The 19,512-nt window shown below is 58.6% G+C and overlaps 1 pseudogene across 1 annotated transcript; it reads left to right on the plus strand.

The window, feature by feature from the left end:
• The first annotated feature begins 105 nt into the window (after nucleotides 1-105).
• LOC149431265 (low-density lipoprotein receptor class A domain-containing protein 2-like) lies at nucleotides 106-19,247 on the plus strand (annotated as a pseudogene). The gene is made up of 5 exons (XR_016309341.1): nucleotides 106-183; nucleotides 7,680-8,155; nucleotides 9,842-10,064; nucleotides 16,478-16,620; nucleotides 18,149-19,247. The product of XR_016309341.1 is annotated as a low-density lipoprotein receptor class A domain-containing protein 2-like (transcript).
• The last annotated feature ends 265 nt before the right edge of the window (nucleotides 19,248-19,512 follow it).

Consider the following 19,512-nt stretch of genomic DNA (forward strand, 5'->3'; position numbering starts at 1 on the left):
CCGTCACAGCACCCCGACCCCCAGCTGATACCCCCCAAAATCGGAGATACCCCGCCGCAGATCTCTGACCCGGAGAAAGGAATGTGGACATGGCGTGGGTGACGGCGAAGAGTCTCCCACTTCTGTCCCCGCTATTTGTAGTCCTGAGTGTAATGATTGGGGCCGCCGACCCCCTAGAGACAGGTAGGTAATGGGGGGGGGGTGATGTCGGTCCGACTGTAATATTCCACGCTGTATGGTGCCGCCATTCGTTATAGGGGTGCAGGATTCACCCGCTTCATGGTCGTCCTCAGGCTTCAGGAAAGTTTGTCCAGCCAACAGTGTGTCTCCATAGTGGATCGTCTCTTCATCCCTCTCCGGGGGGCTCATATGGGTGATCTGGGGGGACAATTCCCCTTCATCCCACTCCGGGGGGCTCATATGGGTGATCTGGGGGGACAATTCCCCTTCATCCCTATCTGGGGGGACAATTCCCCTTCATCCCACTCCGGGGGGCTCATATGGACGATATGGGGGGGACAATTCCCCTTCATCCCACTCCGGGGGGCTCATATGGGTGATCTGGGGGGACAATTCCCCTTCATCCCTCTCTGGGGGGGGCTCATATAGATGATCCTGGGGGACAATTCCCTTTCATCCCACTCCGGGGGGCTCATATGGATGATCTGGGGGGACAATTCCCCTTTATCCCACTCCGGAGGGCTCATGTGGACGATATGGGGGGACAATTCCCCTTCATCCCACTCCGGGGGGCTCATATGGACGATCTGGGGGGACAATTCCCCTTCATCCCACTCCGGGGGGCTCATATGGACGATATGGGGGGGACAATTCCCCTTCATCCCACTCCGGGGGGCTCATATGGGTGATCTGGGGGACATTCCCCTTCATCCCTCTCTGGGGGGCTCATATAGATGATCTGGGGGGACAATTCCCTTTCATCCCACTCCGGGGGGCTCATATGGATGATCTGGGGGACAATTCCCCTTTATCCCACTCCGGAGGGCTCATGTGGACGATATGGGGGGACAATTCCCCTTCATCCACTCCGGGGGGCTCATATGGACGATCTGGGGGACAATTCCCCTTCATCCCACTCCGGGGGGCTCATATGGACGATCTGGGGGGACAATTCCCCTTCATCCCACTCCGGGGGGCTCATATGGGTGATCTGGGGGGACAATTCCCCTTCATCCCACTCTGGGGGCTCATATGGGTGATCTGGGGGGACAATTCCCCTTCATCCCACTCTGGGGGGCTCATATGGGTGATCTGGGGGGACAATTCTCCATCCCACTCCGGGGGCTCATATGGGTGATATGGGGGGACAATTCCCCTTCATCCCACTCCGGGGGGCTCATATGGGTGATCTGGGGGGGACAATTCCCCTTCATCCCTCTCTGGGGGCTCATATGGGTGATCTGGGGGGACAATTCCCCTTCATCCCACTCCGGGGGGCTCATATGGACGATATGGGGGGGACAGTTCCCCTTCATCCCACTCCGGGGGGCTCATATGGACGATCTGGGGGGGACAATTCCCCTTCATCCCTCTCTGGGGGGCTCATATGGGTGATCTGGGGGACAATTCCCCTTCATCCCTCTCTGGGGGGCTCATATGGGTGATCTGGGGGGACAATTCCCCTTCATCCCTCTCTGGGGGGCTCATATGGGTGATCTGGGGGGACAATTCCCCTTCATCCCTCTCTGGGGGGCTCATATGGATGATCTGGGGGGACAATTCCCCTTCATCCCCTCTCTGGGGGTGGCTCATATAGATGATCTGGGGGGACAATTCCCTTTCATCCCACTCCGGGGGGCTCATATGGATGATCTGGGGGGACAATTCCCCTTCATCCCACTCCGGGGGGCTCATATGGGTGATCTGGGGGGGGAACAATTCCCTTTCATCCCACTTCGGGGGGCTCATGTGGACGATATGGGGGGACAATTCCCCTTCATCCCACTCCGGGTGACTCATATGGGTGATCTGGGGGGGAACAATTCCCCTTCATCCCACTCCGGGGGGCTCATATGGGTGATCTGGGGGGACAATTCCCCTTCATCCCACTCCGGGGGGCTCATATGGGTGATCTGGGGGGACAATTCCCCTTCATCCCACTCCGGGGGCTCATATGGGTGATCTGGGGGGACAATTCCCCTTCATCCCACTCCGGGGGGCTCATATGGGTGATATGGGGGGACAATTCCCCTTCATCCCTATCCGGGGGGCTCATATGGGTGATCTGGGGGGGGAACAATTCCCTTTCATCCCACTTCGTGGGGCTCATGTGGACGATATGGGGACAATTCCCCTTCATCCACTCCGGGGGGCTCATATGGGTGATCTGGGGGGACAATTCCCCTTCATCCCACTCCGGGGGGCTCATATGGGTGATCTGGGGGGACAATTCCTCTTCATCCCACTCCGGGGGGCTCATATGGGTGATCTGGGGGGACAAGTCCCCTTCATCCCACTCCGGGGGGCTCATATGGACGATCTGGGGGGACAATTCCCTTCATCCCACTTCGGGGGGCTCATGTGGACGATCTGGGGGGACAATTCCCCTTCATCCCACCCCCGGGGGCTCATATGGGTGATCTGGGGGGACAATTCCCCTTCATCCCACTTCGGGGGGCTCATATGGACGATATGGGGGGACAATTCCCCCTTCATCCCACTCCGGGGGCTCATATAGATGATCTGGGGGGACAATTCCCCTTCATCCCACTCCGGGGGGCTCATATGGGTGATCTGGGGGGACAATTCCCTTCATCCCACTCCGGGGGGGCTCATATGGGTGATCTGGGGGGACAATTCCCTTTCATCCCAGTTCGGGGGGCTCATGTGGACGATATGGGGGGACAATTCCCCTTCATCCCACTCCGGGGGGCTCATATGGACGATATGGGGGGGACAATTCCCCTTCATCCCTCTCTGGGGGGCTCATATGGGTGATCTGGGGGGACAATTTCCCTTCATCCCTCTCTGGGGGGGCTCCATATAGATGATCTGGGGGACAATTCCCTTTCATCCCACTTCGGGGGCTCATATGGATGATCTGGGGGGACAATTCCCCTTTATCCCACTCCGGGGGGCTCATGTGGACGATATGGGGGGACAATTCCCCTTCATCCCACTCTGGGGGGCTCATATGGGTGATCTGGGGGGACAAATTCCCCTTCATCCCACTCCGGGGGGCTCATATGGGTGATCTGGGGGGACAATTCCCCTTCATCCCACTCCGGGGGGCTCATATGGGTGATCTGGGGGACAATTCCCCTTCATCCCACTCCGGGGGGCTCATATGGGTGATCTGGGGGGACAATTCCCCTTCATCCCTCTCTGGGGGGCTCATATGGGTGATCTGGGGGGACAATTCCCCTTCATCCCTCTCTGGGGGGGGTTCATATAGATGATCTGGGGGGACAATTCCCTTTCATCCCACTCTGGGGGGCTCATATGGATGATCTGGGGGGGACAATTCCCCTTATCCCACTCCGGAGGGCTCATGTGGACGATATGGGGGGACAATTCCCCTTCATCCCACTCCGGGGGGCTCATATGGGTGATCTGGGGGGACAATTCTTCTTCATCCCACTCCGGGGGGCTCATATGGGTGATCTGGGGGACAATTCCCCTTCATCCCACTCCGGGGGGCTCATATGGGTGATCTGGGGGGACAATTCCCTTTCATCCCACTTCGGGGGGCTCATGTGGACGATATGGGGGGACAATTCCCCTTCATCCCAACCCGGGGGCTCATATGGGTGATCTGGGGGGGAACAATTCCCCTTCAGCCCACTCGGGGGCTCATGTGGACGATATGGGGGACAATTCCCCTTCATCCCACTCCGGGGGCTCATATGGGTGATCTGGGGGGACAATTCCCCTTCATTCCCACTCCGGGGGGCTCATATGGGTGATCTGGGGGGACAATTTCCCCTTCATCCCACTCCGGGGGCTCATATGGGTGATATGGGGGGACAATTCCCCTTCATCCCTATCCGGGGGGCTCATATGGGTGATCTGGGGGGACAATTCCTCTTCATCCCACTCCGGGGGGGCTCATATGGGTGATCTGGGGGACAAGTCCCCTTCATCCCACTCTGGGGGGCTCATATGGACGATCTGGGGGACAATTCCCCTTCATCCCACTTCGGGGGGCTCATATGGGTGATCTGGGGGGACAATCCCCTTCATCCCACTTCGGGGGGCTCATATGGACGATATGGGGGGGACAATTCCCCTTCATCCCACTCCGGGGGGCTCATATGGGTGATCTGGGGGGACAATTCCCCTTCATCCCACTTCGGGGGGCTCATATGGGTGATCTGGGGGGACAATTCCCCTTCATCCCACTTCGGGGGGCTCATATGGACGATATGGGGGGGACAATTCCCCTTCATCCCACTCCGGGGGGCTCATATGGGTGATCTGGGGGGACAATTCCCCTTCATCCCACTCCGGGGGGCTCATATGGGTGATCTGGGGGGACAATTCCCTTTCATCCAGTTCGGGGGCTCATGTGGACGATATGGGGGGACAATTCCCCTTCATCCCACTTCCGGGGGGCTCATATGGACGATATGGGGGGGACAATTCCCCTTTATCCCTCTCTGGGGGGCTCATATGGGTGATCTGGGGGGACAATTCCCCTTCATCCCACTCCGGGGGGCTCATATGGGTGATCTGGGGGGACAATTCCCCTTCATCCCACTCCGGGGGCTCATATGGGTGATCTGGGGGGACAATTCCCCTTCATCCCACTCTGGGGGGCTCATATGGGTGATCTGGGGGACAATCCCCTTCATCCCTCTCTGGGGGCTCATATGGGTGATCTGGGGGGACAATTCCCCTTCATCCCTCTCTGGGGGGCTCATATGGGTGATCTGGGGGGACAATTTAGATGAAAAGTTTGTGTGAATATTCTCCGAACATTTTGAAAGTCATGTGTCTGAGTGGTGTCACTCCTCTGCTGTGTATTTATGACTGGTGTCACTCTCTGTCCCTCCGTGTGTCTGGTGTCACTCTCTGTCCCTCCGTGTGTCTGGTGTCACTCTGTCCCTCCGTGTGTCTGAATGGTGTCACTCCTTGGCCAGCTCTGGCAGTATGGCTGAGTACAGTTCCCACCTAACCTGCGGCAGTGCCCCCCCCCCCCCATCATTGTGTACATGGCTCTGATCATTGCTCGAGACCCCCCACCTTCCCCTTCTCACAGCTCAGACTGGGATTCAGCAGTCTCATCTCCCAGGAGACCGGGGCAGTAAATGTTGGGGGCGGTAAATTTCCTGGCAGTGAGTATAGAGAGCGAGCCCTGCGTCCTGATGTTCTGTGTATGGAGATCGCTGCCATCCCCCCCCCCCCCCCCCCCGGGGACCTTAGAGTGTAAGCTCCTCTGGTACAGAGACTGATGGGACTGTGGGGGAGGGGACATTAGAGTGTAAGCTCCTCTGTACAGAGACTGATGGGACTGTGGGGGAGGGGACATTAGAGTGTAAGCTCCTCTGTACAGAGACTGACGTGACTGTGGGGAGGGGACATTAGAGTGTAAGCTCCTCTGGTACAGAGACTGATGGGACTGTGGGGGAGGGGACATTAGAGTGTAAGCTCCTCTGTACAGAGACTGACGTGACTGTGGGGGAGGGGACATTAAGAGTGTAAGCTCCTCTGGTACAGAGACTGACGGGACTGTGGGGGAGGGGACATTAGAGTGTAAGCTCCTCTGGTACAGGGACTGATGGACTGTGGGGGAGGGGACATTAGAGTGTAAGCTCCTCTGTACAGAGACTGATGGGACTGTGGGGGAGGGGACATTAGAGTGTAAGCTCCTCTGTACAGAGACTGACGTGACTGTGGGGGAGGGGACATTAGAGTGTAAGCTCCTCTGGTACAGAGACTGACGGGACTGTGGGGGAGGGGACATTAGAGTGTAAGCTCCTCTGGTACAGGGACTGATGGGACTGTGGGGGAGGGGACATTAGAGTGTCAGCTCCTCTGTACAGAGACTGATGGGACTGTGGGGGAGGGGACATTAGAGTGTAAGCTGCTCTGGTACAGGGACTGATGGGACTGTGGGGGAGGGGACATTAGAGTGTCAGCTCCTCTGTACAGAGACTGATGGGACTGTGGGGGAGGGGACATTAGAGTGTCAGCTCCTCTGTACAGAGACTGATGGGACTGTGGGGAGGGGACATTAGAGTGTAAGCTCCTCTGGTACAGAGACTGATGGGACTGTGGGGGAGGGGACATTAGAGTGTAAGCTCCTCTGGTACAGAGACTGATGGGACTGTGGGGGAGGGGACATTAGAGTGTCAGCTCCTCTGGTAAAGAGACTGAGGGAATGTGGGGGAGGGGACATTAGAGTGTCAGCTCCTCTGTACAGAGACTGATGGGACTGTGGGGAGGGGACATTAGAGTGTAAGCTCCTCTGTACAGACTAATGGGAATGTGGGGGAGGGGACATTAGAGTGTAAGCTCCTCTGTACAGAGACTGATGGGACTGTGGGGGAGGGGACATTAGAGTGTAAGCTCCTCTGTACAGAGACTAATGGGAATGTGGGGGAGGGGACATTAGAGTGTAAGCTCCTCTGTACAGAGACTAATGGGACTGTGGGGGAGGGGACATTAGAGTGTCAGCTCCTCTATACAGAGACTGATGGGACTGTGGGGGAGGGGACATTAGAGTGTAAGCTCCTCTGTACAGAGACTGATGGGACTGTGGGGGAGGGGACATTAGAGTGTAAGCTCCTCTGTACAGAGACTGATGTGACTGTGGGGGAGGGGACATTAGAGTGTAAGCTCCTCTGTACAGAGACTGATGGGACTGTGGGGGAGGGGACATTAGAGTGTAAGCTCCTCTGGTACAGAGACTGATGGGACTGTGGGGAGGGGACATTAGAGTGTAAGCTGCTCTGGTACAGGGACTGATGGGACTGTGGGGGAGGGGACATTAGAGTGTCAGCTCCTCGGTACAGAGACTGATGGGACTGTGGGGGAGGGGACATTAGAGTGTAAGCTCCTCTGGTACAGAGACTGATGGGACTGTGGGGAGGGGACATTAGAGTGTAAGCTCCTCTGGTAAAGAGACTGATGGAGCCTGTGGGGGAGGGGACATTAGAGTGTCAGCTCCTCTGTACAGAGACTGATGGGACTGTGGGGGAGGGGACATTAGAGTGTAAGCTCCTCTGTACAGACTAATGGGAATGTGGGGGAGGGACATTAGAGTGTAAGCTCCTCTGTACAGAGACTGATGGACTGTGGGGGAGGGGACATTAGAGTGTAAGCTCCTCTGTACAGAGAACTAATGGGAATGTGGGGGAGGGGACATTAGAGTGTAAGCTCCTCTGTACAGAGACTGATGGGACTGTGGGGGAGGGGACATTAGAGTGTAATTCTCCTCTGGTACACAGACTGATGTGACTGTGGGGGAGGGGACATTAGAGTGTCAGCTCCTCTGGTACTGGGGGTTGGGACATTAGAGTGTCAGCTCCTCTGGTACTGGGGGTTGGGACATTAGAGTGTCAGCTCCTCTGGTACTGGGGGGAGGGGACATTAGAGTGTCAGCTCCTCTGGTACTGGGGGAGGGACATTAGAGTGTCAGATCCTCTGGTACTGGGGGGAGGGGACATTAGAGTGTCAGCTCCTGTGTACTGATGTCGGTTTCCTCTCCCCGGCAGTGAACATGGTGGACTTCTGTGGTCAGACGGTGAGAGGGGACGGGATGGTAGTGAGCTCTCACGCGGACTCCAGGAAGTACTACTTTGTGTCGGTGGGGACGGACTGCCGCTGACCCATGCGTTCTGCGACTGTGAAGGACAAGGTTCAGTTCCAGTTCCGTTCTTCCTGGTGTACAGCCTCCTGCGAATGTCCAACATGAGGAGCCAGAACTCCGGGCTGAACAGCAGTGGCCACGGCCCACCCTCTGTAGAGACCAGCAGCCCCCCGGCTCTGTCAGTGACCCCTGTAACGCCGGCTCCTACGTCCAGTTCTATGATGGGAAGGACCTCCATTCGGAACCTCTGGGCACCCCGCTATGTGGGAAGACCTCCCGCGGCCCGTCCTGTCTACCGGCAACTACCTGACCCTAGCCTGGTCACCCGCGGCCAGCAGCCCAGAGTGGATTTTGTTGGCGATTTCACCTCCTTCCGGATAGGTAAGGGCCCCGCTGGGCCGGACTTCATAGTTGACAGTCAGGGACTGGAGCTCCTGGGTTCCTGGATCCAAAGTTTCCATTGATGGAGGTGATTCAGTTTCCACTCCAGGCAGGACTGTGGATAAGGGGGTACCGCCAGTCCTCCTGTAGGGGGCCCAGGCCATCAGCGGGGTCCAGGCAGCTGGTGTATTAGATGTGGGCAGGGGAGGGTGATGAGCACGGTGAGAGGGGCACTCACTGGAACCAATCCCCTGTATGGCTCTCTGCAGCAGCTGAATGCCGGCTTCTTCTCCTCCCTTCCCCCTCTGGCTTCTCCTCCCCTTCCCCTCTGGCTTCTCCTCCCCTTCCCCTCTGGCTTTCTCCCCTTCCCTCTGGCTTCTCCTCCCCTTCCCCGCTGGCTTCCTCTCCTCTCCCCTTCCCCGCTGGCTTCCTCTCCTCTCCCCTTCCCGCTGGCTTCCCCTCCCCTTCCCCTCTGGCTTCTCCTCCCCTTCCCCGCTGGCTTCTTCTCCTCTCCCCTTCCCGCCGGCTTCCTCTCCTCTCCCCTTCCCCGCCGGCTTCCTCTCCTCTCCCCTTCCCCGCCGGCTTCTTCTCCTCTCCCCTTCCCCGCCGGCTTCCTCTCCTCTCCCCTTCCCCGCCGGCTTCTCTCCTCTCCCCTTCCCCGCCGGCTTCCTCTCCCTTCCCCGCTGGCTTCTTCTCCTCTCCCTTCCCCGCTGGCTTCTTCTCCTCTCCCCTTCCCCGCTGGCTTCTTCTCCTCTCCCCTTCCCCGCTGGCTTCCTCTCCCCTTCCCCGCTGGCTTCCTCTCCTCTCCCCTTCCCCGCTGGCTTCCTCTCCCCTTCCCCGCTGGCTTCCTCTCCTCTCCCCTTCCCGCCGGCTTCTTCTCTCTCTCCCCCCCCCCCCCCGCCGGACTCCTCTCCATGAAGGGGTGTCATTTCCGGCTTCTGGCGGTGTGAAGGGGTGTCATTGCCGGCTTCTGCGTGAAGGGGTGTCATTGCCGGCTTCTGGCGGTGTGAAGGGGTGTCATTGCCGGCTTCTGGCGGTGTGAAGGGGTGTCATTTCCGGCTTCTGGCGGCGTGAAGGGGTGTCATTGCCGGCTTCTGGCGGCGTGAAGGGGTGTCATTGCAGAGATCATTGCCGGCTTCTGGCGGTGTGAAGGGGTGTCATTGCCGCTCTGGCTGAAGGGGGGCTTCTGGCGTGAAGGGGTGTCATTGCCGGCTTCTGGCGGTGTGAAGGGGTAGTCATTGCCGGCTTCTGGCGGTGTGAAGGGGTGTCATTGCCGGCTTCTGGCGGTGTGAAGGGGTGTCATTGCCGGCTTCTGGCGTGAAGGGGTGTCATTGCCGGCTTCTGGCGGTGTGAAGGGGTGTCATTGCCGGCTTCTGGCGTGAAGGGGTGTCATTGCCGGCTTCTGGCGTGTGAAGGGGTGTCATTGCCGGCTTCTGGCGGTGTGAAGGGGTGTCATTGCCGGCTTCTGGCGGTGTGAAGGGGTGTCATTGCCGGCTTCTGGCGTGAAGGGGTGTCATTGCCGGCTTCTGGCGTGAAGGGGTGTCATTGCCGGCTTCTGGCGTGAAGGGGTGTCATTGCCGGCTTCTGGCGTGAAGGGGTGTCATTGCCGGTGTCAGTCCTGAGAGATCTGGTAAGAGGTCAGTGAAGCCCCTGGACTCCCCCCTTATAACAGATCTTCTCCTGCAGGATTCAACAGCTCGGAGTGCAGACCGGAGCCGTACTTCTCCTGCCACAATGGGAAGTGTATCCCCTCCAGCCTGGTGTGTGATGAGCGCGACATCGATAACTGTGGTGATGGAAGCGACCAATCCGCCAGTCCTCCTGCAAACTGCCAGCGAGACGGGGGAAGGGGTAAGTGCTCCGCCCCCAATGCCTGACCTCAGGGTTCCCGCATTCATGGCTGTCCACTGCTTGGGATCCAAGTGATGCAAAGGCCTCCCGGCTGACTTGTACACCGAGGACCAGGGGAAGCTCTCTGGGCTCCATTCTTGGTGGTATCATTGGGGATGAACTGCCCCATCATTGGTGTCATTGGTTGGAATTATGCCCCATCGTTGGTATCACTGGGAGGAATTTGTTGGTGTCAGTGGATTAAATCGTGCCCTAAGGGCCAGGTAAAAGCAAGCAAAGGGCCACATCCGGCCCCGGGCCACAGTTTGGAGACCAAAGCTCTATAGTGTGTACTTGTCTCAGTCATTGCTGTCTGCTGCCTCCTTCCTCGATCAGTCACTTCTGACACGTTTTCCTGACACCAAGAGAAAAATGGTGACAGGAGAGCACAGCTTGTGATTGACAGCCTCAGCTCTGTTCCTGTGAGGTGTGTGTGTGTGTGGGGGGGTCCCTTCCCTTCCCTTCCCTCCAATCAGAGCTCTCCTCACTGATGTAACTTCAGCTCCCCGCCACCTGTTTTCTGACAGCTCAGAGAATCTGTGTAAATTCTGTACTTTGAATGGATATATGGGACGGACAGCTATAGATAGATGATGGGAACCCCTGTCAGGATTCACTGGTATTCAAGGATTGGTTGGAGAGATCTCCCTTCCCTTCCTCAGTGCAGGGATGACAGTACAGGCTAGACGGTGCTGACCAATCAAAAGCTGCCTGGCCTATGCTGTCATCCCTACAAGGAGAGGAGAGAAAGCTGCAGGGATTTCAGATCTCCTCCGTGTTCTCTCCTCTCCTACAGCTGTGAATCCGGAGCATCTGCCTCCGTCCTCCCATGACCGACACCAAGGCACACATCCCTCCGTCCTCCGATGGCCGACACCAAGGCACACATCCCCTCCGTCCTCCCATGACCGACACCAAGGCACACATCTCCTCCATCCTCCCATGACCGACACCAAGGCACACATCTCCTCCATCCTCCGATGGCCGACACCAAGGCACACATCCCCTCCGTCCTCCCATGGCCGACACCAAGGCACACATCCCTCCGTCCTCCGATGGCCGACACCAAGGCACACATCTCCTCCGTCCTCCCATGACCGACACCAAGGCACACATCTCCTCCATCCTCCCCATGGCCGACACCAAGGCACACATCCCCTCCGTCCTCCGATGGCCGACACCAAGGCACACATCTCCTCCGTCCTCCCATGACCGACACCAAGGCACACATCCCCTCCATCCTCCCATGGCCGACACCAAGGCACACATCCCCTCCGTCCTCCCATGGCCGACACCAAGGCACACATCCCCTCTGTCCTCCCATGGCCGACACCAAGGCACACATCTCCTCCGTCCTTCGATGGCCGACACCAAGGCACACATCCCCTCCGTCCTCCCATGGCCGACACCAAGGCACACATCCCCTCTGTCCTCCCATGGCCGACACCAAGGCACACATCTCCTCCGTCCTTCGATGGCCGACACCAAGGCACACATCTCCTCCGTCCTTCGATGGCCGACACCAAGACACACATCTCCTCCATCCTCCCATGGCCGACACCAAGGCACACATCCCCTCCGTCCTCCCATGGCCGACACCAAGGCACACATCTCCTCCGTCCTTCGATGGCCGACACCAAGACACACATCTCCTCCATCCTCCCATGGCCGACACCAAGGCACACATCCCCTCCGTCCTCCCATGGCCGACACCAAGGCACACATCTGCCTCCGTCCTCCCATGACCGACACCAAGGGCACACATCCCCTCCATCCTCCGATGGCCGACACCAAGGCACACATCTCCTCCGTCCTCCGATGGCCGACACCAAGGCACACATCTCCTCCATCCTCCGATGGCCGACACCAAGGCACACATCCCCTCCGTCCTCCCATGACCGACACCAAGGCACACATCCCCTCCGTCCTCCGATGGCCGACACCAAGGCACACATCTCCTCTGTCCTCCCATGGCCGACACCAAGGCACACATCTCCTCCGTCCTCCGATGGCCGACACCAAGGCACACATCTCCTCCATCCTCCGATGGCCGACACCAAGGCACACATCCCCTCCGATGGCCGACACCAAGGCACACATCCCCTCCCATGACTGACACCAAGGCACACATCCCCTCCCATGACCGACACCAAGGCACACATCCCCTCCCATGACCGACACCAAGGCACACATCCCCTCCCATGACCGACACCAAGGCACACATCCCCTCCCATGACCGACACCAAGGCACACATCCCCTCCCATGACCGACACCAAGGCACACATCCCCGATGGCCGACACCTATATGTACCGATCGGATGGGAGCGCTCACGCCCCCCCCCCCCCCATATCTACGGATCGGATGGGAGCGCTCACGCCCCCCCCCCCCCCCATATCTACGGATCGGATGGGAGCGCTCACGCCCCCCCCCCCATATCTACGGATCGGATGGGAGCGCTCACGCCCCCCCCCCCCCCATATCTACGGATCGGATGGGAGCGCTCACGGCCCCCCTATATGTATCTATCGGATGGGAGCGCTCACGGCCCCCCTATATGTACCGATCGGATGGGAGCACTCACGGCCCCCCTATATGTAGCGATCGGATGGGAGCGCTCACGGCCCCCCTATATGTACGGATCGGATGGGAGCGCTCACTGCCCCCCCCTATATGTACGGATCGGATGGGAGCGCTCACGCCCCCCTATATGTACGGATCAGACGGGAGCGCTCACGCCCCCCTATATGTACCGATCGGATGGGAGCGCTCACGCCCCCCCCCCCCTATATGTACTGATCGGATGGGAGCGCTCACGCCCCCCCCCCCCTATATGTACTGATCGGATGGGAGCGCTCACGCCCCCCCCCCTATATGTACTGATCGGATGGGAGCGCTCACCCCCCCCCCCCCCCTCTATATGTACCAATCGGATGGGAGAGCTCACGGCCCCCCTATATGTACCGATCGGATGGGAGCACTCACGGCCCCCCCTCCCCCCCCTATATGTACCGATCGGATGGGAGCGCTCGCCCCCCCCCTATATGTAGCGATCGGATGGGAGCGCTCACGGCCCCCCTATATGTACCGATTGGACGGGAGCGCTCACGCCCCCCCCCCCTATATGTACGGATCGGATGGGAGCGCTCACGCCCCCCCCCCATATGTACCGGTCGGATGGGAGCGCTCACGCCCCCCCCTATATGTACCGATCGGACGGGAGCGCTCACGCCCCCCCCCCCTATATGTACCGATTGGATGGGAGCGCTCACGCCCCCCCTATATGTACTGATCGGATGGGAGCGCTCACGCCCCCCCCCCCCCATATGTACCGATCGGATGGGAGCGCTCACGGCTCCCCTATATGTACCGATCGGATGGGGGCGCTCACGGCCCCCCTATATGTACCGATCGGATGGGGGCGCTCACGGCCCCCCTATATGTACCGATCGGATGGGGGCGCTCACGGCCCCCCTATATGTACCGATCAGATGGGGGCACTCACGGCCCCCCTATATGTACCGATCGGATGGGGGCGCTCACGGCCCCCCTATATGTACCGATCGGATGGGAGCGCTCATGCCCCCCCTATATGTACCGATCAGACGGGAGCGCTCACGCCCCCCCCCCCATATGTACCGATTGGATGGGAGCGCTCACGCCCCCCCTATATGTACCGATCGGATGGGAGCGCTCACGTTCCCCCTATATGTACGGATCGGATGGGAGCGCTCACGTTCCCCCTATATGTACCGATCAGACGGGAGCGCTCACGCCCCCCCCCCCCCATATATACCGATCGGATGGGAGCGCTCACGCCCCCCCCCCCTATATGTACCGATCGGATGGGAGCGCTCACGGCCCCCCTATATGTACGGATCGGATGGGAGCGCTCACGCCCCCCCCCCCCTATATGTACCGATCGGATGGGAGCGCTCACGGCCCCCCTATATGTACGGATCGGATGGGAGCGCTCACGTTCCCCCTATATGTACCGATCGGACGGGAGCGCTCACGGCCCCCCTATATGTACCGATCGGATGGGGGCGCTCACGTTCCCCCCTATATGTACCGATCGGATGGGGGCGCTCACGGCCCCCCTATATGTACCGATCGGATGGGAGCGCTCACGCCCCCCCCCCCCATATGTACCGATTGGATGGGAGCGCTCACGCCCCCCATATATGTACCGATCGGATGGGGGCGCTCACGGCCCCCCTATATGTACCGATCGGATGGGGGCGCTCACGGCCCCCCTATATGTACCGATCGGATGGGGGCGCTCACGGCCCCCCTATATGTACCGATCAGATGGGGGCACTCACGGCCCCCCTATATGTACCGATCGGATGGGGGCGCTCACGGCCCCCCTATATGTACGGATCGGATGGGAGCGCTCACGCCCCCCTATATGTACCGATCGGATGGGAGCGCTCATGCCCCCCCTATATGTACCGATCAGACGGGAGCGCTCACGCCCCCCCCCCCCATATGTACCGATTGGATGGGAGCGCTCACGCCCCCCCTATATGTACCGATCGGATGGGAGCGCTCACGTTCCCCCTATATGTACCGATCGGATGGGAGCGCTCACGGCCCCCCCTATATGTACCGATCGGATGGGAGCGCTCACGTTCCCCCTATATGTACCGATCGGATGGGAGCGCTCACGGCCCCCCCTATATGTACCGATCGGATGGGAGCGCTCACGTTCCCCCTATATGTACCGATCGGATGGGGGCGCTCACGTTCCCCCCTATATGTACCGATCAGACGGGAGCGCTCACGCCCCCCCCCCCCATATGTACCGATTGGATGGGAGCGCTCACGCCCCCCCTATATGTACCGATCGGATGGGAGCGCTCACGCCCCCCCCCTATATGTACCGATCGGATGGGAGCGCTCACGGCCCCCCTATATGTACGGATCGGATGGGAGCGCTCACGCCCCCCCCCCCCCTATATGTACCGATCGGATGGGAGCGCTCACGGCCCCCCTATATGTACGGATCGGATGGGAGCGCTCACGTTCCCCCTATATGTACCGATCGGACGGGAGCGCTCACGGCCCCCCTATATGTACGGATCGGATGGGAGCGCTCACGTTCCCCCTATATGTACCGATCGGACGGGAGCGCTCACGGCCCCCCTATATGTACCGATCGGATGGGGGCGCTCACGTTCCCCCCTATATGTACCGATCGGATGGGGGCGCTCACGGCCCCCTATATGTACCGATCGGATGGGAGCGCTCACGCCCCCCCCCCCCATATGTACCGATTGGATGGGAGCGCTCACGCCCCCCCTATATGTACCGATCGGATGGGGGCGCTCACGGCCCCCCTATATGTACCGATCGGATGGGAGCGCTCACGCCCCCCCCCCCCATATGTACCGATTGGATGGGAGCGCTCACGCCCCCCCTATATGTACCGATCAGACGGGAGCGCTCACGCCCCCCCCCCCCCATATGTACCGATTGGATGGGAGCGCTCACGGCCCCCCCTATATGTACGGATCGGATGGGGGCGCTCACGGCCCCCCTATATGTACCGATCGGATGGGGGCGCTCACGGCCCCCCTATATGTACCGATCGGATGGGAGCGCTCACGGCCCCCCTATATGTACCGATCGGATGGGGGCGCTCACGGCCCCCCTATATGTACCGATCGGATGGGGGCGCTCACGGCCCCCCTATTTGTACCGATCGGATGGGAGCGCTCACGTTCCCCCTATATGTACCGATCGGATGGGGGCGCTCACGTTCCCCCCTATATGTACCGATCGGATGGGAGTGCTCACGGCCCCCCTATATGTACCGATCGGATGGGAGCGCTCACGGCCCCCCTATATGTACGGATCGGATGGAGCGCTCACGGCCCCCCTATATGTACGGATCGGATGGGGGCGCTCACGTTCCCCCCTATATGTACCGATCGGATGGGGGCGCTCACGGCCCCCCTATATGTACCGATCGCTGATAACGGGGATTTGTTTCTTTTCCTTTTGAATCATTTATTCGGAATCTCCGGCACCGTTTGTTATGAAGGACGTTCCTCTGCCATTGGGTCATGTATGGTCTGTACTGAAGACGATTGTTCTTCTGGACTCCTCTGGATTATTATGGGCTGAGGAGACATGAAGGAGATTCTGGCATTGGGGGGGTTCACTCATACTGGAGCAATCTGGTGCAGCCGGGCACAGGAGCCAATCGGCTTCTACCTTCTGCCTCTTCAATGAAGCTTTGACAATATAACCTGGAAGCTGATTGGTTTCTATGCAGAGCTGCCCCAGATTATACTCTCCAGTTTTAGTAAGTAACCCCCTGCCCCCCCCCCCCCCCATTACAATGTGTTGCTGTAGCACACCATGTGCTTCTACCTGGGAATCCCACTGATTGTTGTCCTGTCTGTGCAGGAATGGTGGGATCCAGGACCCCCATAGAGGCCATGGTCACCAGCCCAGCCACCTCCACCATTCTGCAGGCCACCACCTCTTCCAACCTGAGCTGTGGGAAGGATGGGAACCACAAGCTGTTTCTTCCGGAAAGTGTCCAGCCTCACGGATCAAACACAGGTACCCCCTTCATCTCTCCTGTAGGTGCCCCCCTCACCCTTCCATCTCTCCTGTAGGTGCCCCCCTCACCCTTCATCTCTCCTGTAGGTGCCCCCCTCACCCTTCCATCTCTCCTGTAGGTGCCCCCCTCACCCTTCCATCTCTCCTGTAGGTGCCCCCCTCACCCTTCATCTCTCCTGTAGGTGCCCCCCTCACCCTTCATCTCTCCTGTAGGTGCCCCCCCTCACCCTTCCATCTCTCCTGTAGGTGCCCCCCTCACCCTTCCATCTCTCCTGTAGGTGCCCCCCTCACCCTTCATCTCTCCTGTAGGTGCCCCCCTCACCCTTCATCTCTCCTGTAGGTGCCCCCCTCACCCTTCATCTCTCCTGTAGGTGCCCCCCTCACCCTTCATCTCTCCTGTAGGTGCCCCCCTCACCCTTCCATCTCTCCTGTAGGTGCCCCTCCCCTCACCCTTCCATCTCTCCTGTAGGTGCCCCCCTCACCCTTCCATCTCTCCTGTAGGTGCCCCCCCTCACCCTTCCATCTCTCCTGTAGGTGCCCCCCTCACCCTTCCATCTCTCCTGTAGGTGCCCCCCTCACCCTTCATCTCTCCTGTAGGTGCCCCCCTCACCCTTCATCTCTCCTGTAGGTGCCCCCCTCACCCTTCATCTCTCCTGTAGGTGCCCCCCTCACCCTTCATCTCTCCTGTAGGTGCCCCCTCACCCTTCCATCTCTCCTGTAGGTGCCCCTCCCCTCACCCTTCCATCTCTCCTGTAGGTGCCCCTCCCCTCACCCTTCTAATTCTCCTGTAGGTGCCCCCCTCACCCTTCATCTCTCCTGTAGGTGCCCCCCTCACCCTTCTAATTCTCCTGTAGGTGCCCCTCCCCTCACCCTTCCATCTCTCCTATGGGTGCCCCCTTCACCCTTCTAATTCTCCTGTAGGTGCCCCTCCCCTCACCCTTCCATCTCTCCTGTTGGTACCCCCTTCACCCTTCCAATTCTCCTATGGGTGCCCCCTCACCCTTCCATCTCTCCTGTAAGTACCCCCCCCTCACCCTTCCATCTCTCCTGTAGGTACCCCCCCCCCTCACCCTTCCATCTCTCCTGTAGGTACCCCTCCCCTCACCCTTCCATCTCTCCTGTAGGTACCCCTCCCCTCACCCTTCCATCTCTCCTGTAAGTACCCCCCCCCCCCTCACCCTTCCATCTCTCCTGTAGGTACCCCTCCCCTCACCCTTCCATCTCTCTTGTAGGTACCCCTCCCCTCACCCTTCCATCTCTCTTGTAGGTACCCCTCCCCTCACCCTTCCATCTCTCCTGTAGGTACCCCTCCCCTCACCCTTCCATCTCTCCTGTAGGTACCCCTCCCCTCACCCTTCCATGTCTTCTTTAGGTACCCCCTAGAGACCAGATAGTCTCATGGTGCTTTTATAGATGGTGTTACCAGGTGCTTGTCTATACAGGAGAACTGATATGAGGGGGTAATAGAGGTTCCAAGGTGTTGGTTCTCTAGAAGTAATCATTCCTCCATCATGTATTCTTGTTTCAGAAAGAAGATCGTTCCTCTACTTGTACGTTATCCTGGGCTTAGTGGTCGGTGTCGCTCTCTTGTTTTGGTGTTGCTGGTCACCGGGCTGGTTTATATGGAGGATCAGTGTCTGCCGCTTCATCCCTTGCTGTAACTCGTTCTGTGCGTCCTGCACCTCTGCACCCGGAGCTGCGTTCTGAGGGACAACAGTCGCCCTAGTAAAGTGACGCCTCAGAGCACGGCATCGACTGTGCCTGTGTGATCTTTGACCTTTGTGGCATCTGACGAACCAAACGTGGCTTATTCCCGGTTCCTGTGCCATATGGCTGGTTTCAGATTTCTTTGCCATATGATGAGCCAAACATGGCTGGTTCCCAGTTCCTGTGCCAAACATGGCTTGTTCACGGTTCTTCTGTCACATGATGGGCCCAACCTGGCTTGTTCCTTTTGTCTTATGACATACCAATCATGGCTGTTTTCAGGTTTCTGTGCCACATGATGGACCAAACATGTCTGGTTTCCAGTTCCATGCCACATGATGGACCAAACATGTCTGGTTTCCAGTTCCCATGCCACATGATGGACCAAACATGTCTGGTTTCCAGTTCCCATGCCACATGATGGACCAAACGTGGCTGGTTTCCAGTTCCCATGCCACATGATGGACCAGATGTGGCTTGTTTCCAGTTCCTGTGTCGCATGAAGGACCAAACGTGTCTGGTTTCAGTTCCCATGCCACATGATGGACCAAACGTGGCTGGTTTTCAGTTCCCATGCCACATGATGGACCAGACGTGGCTTGTTTCCAGTTCCCATGCCACATGATGGACCAGATGTGGCTTGTTTCCAGTTCCTGTGTCGCATGAAGGACCAAACATGGCTTGCCTGGTTCCTGTTTCGTCAGCTCACATGGAGAAGTGGGAACTCTGGCTGGAGATTGAGTTCACTTCTACCTCTACCCAACCACCATCACTCTGGTGTGACTGTGTCCTGGATTATCATCAGACACTGACCTCTGTAACTTGTCCGACAACAAGATGATTCCATCAAGCTGGTCTTTACTATTTATTAGCTTTGTGTACAAATTCTCGTTTCTGTAAATACAACTCCTACACCTTCATGGTGCCGCATTGTTTTTGATTTGCTGTGTTTTGGGGGGTGACATGATGAGACCACACGGTGTTTGGTGTTCCAACTTCTGGTTTATTGGTCAGTTGTGAAATGCAAGGTGCACTGAGGTATAGTGATGACAGAACTGAATGCTAGGGGGCCCCCCATCCTCCCCCACATAGTGTCAGGAACAAGTCTGTATTAAATAGGCCCTTCTGTGTGCTCTATACCCGGCCACACAGGTCATCGGGGGTAGGTGTCTGTGGTCCTCACCT

This window comes from Staurois parvus, unplaced genomic scaffold (assembly GCF_062004578.1).
Source record: "Staurois parvus isolate SC_StPar_1 unplaced genomic scaffold, SC_StPar_1.0 ptg002313l, whole genome shotgun sequence".
In the NCBI taxonomy this organism is placed as follows: domain Eukaryota; kingdom Metazoa; phylum Chordata; class Amphibia; order Anura; family Ranidae; genus Staurois; species Staurois parvus.